Here is a 1,036-nt window from a genome sequence, read left to right on the forward strand (position 1 = left end):
TGAAAAGGTAAGTGAGAGATTGTATTTTCCTTTTTCTGAGCTGTGAACAAGGACTTAACTTCTTTATTCAACCCCAATCATACTCCTGGGTACCAAGCTAAGTTGGTTAAAAACAATATCCTACTTACTTTGATAAGATCATCACCATAAATTATCTTAACAATTTCAGTCTTTATGCATTTTTTGTACCTGTAAAATTGGTGAAGTAATAAATGTACAATGGGAACATGGCCTTTAAAAGGGGTGTGAAATAGTTGAGGAAGTCTCACATTCATTATGAGTAACTTGGAACTCTTAACTCTTGAGCTCCTTTAGACTTCCTGGAATTCTTTCCTGAGCTTGAACTCCTCTAGCTCATGAAGGCATCTTGGAGTTCTTTCACTTAAAGTCTATGTGAGGCATGTGTTGAACACGATATGTACACTGTGCACTCTTGAGAAGTGGAGGTGAAAGCATATTTACTAAAATTTTAACAAAGAGATTAAATAGTAACAAGAATGGAGTGGACACTGATGATGGGTGACATGACTGGAACCTGAAGATATTCTGGTGGACAGAATGGCCCGGGTAAAGACAAGAAGTAGTGTGATCAAAAGCAATTCAGTTAGATTAATAGGGCAGAAGAGAGAAGTAAGGAGTCAACAGTGCATGAGATTTAATAATAAATGCACAATCCTCAACTTTGTCCAAACGTTTCAAGTACACATGTCTGAGATTTGTTGCTTACTGGTAAATCCTGGACAAAGCCAGACAGGGTGGTAAATTTACCTGACACAATTCAAATATTTGGCTACAATACTCACACATTATGTTACATTATATATATATATATATATATATATATATATGGCAATATGATTTCAGATATATATCTATATCTGAAATCATATTGCATAGTTCATTGCCTTTTTGGCATGGCATGATAGCTCTGGAAAGATTAGTTTAGTTCCTAGTGTCAATATAAGCTCAAAGGGGTCAGTGCTATATCTAGAATATCAAGTAGGTCGTCTGAAATATTTAGAAACTCATGTGAGGA

The sequence above is a fragment of the Suricata suricatta genome, chromosome 11 (genome assembly GCF_006229205.1).
Source record: "Suricata suricatta isolate VVHF042 chromosome 11, meerkat_22Aug2017_6uvM2_HiC, whole genome shotgun sequence".
In the NCBI taxonomy this organism is placed as follows: domain Eukaryota; kingdom Metazoa; phylum Chordata; class Mammalia; order Carnivora; family Herpestidae; genus Suricata; species Suricata suricatta.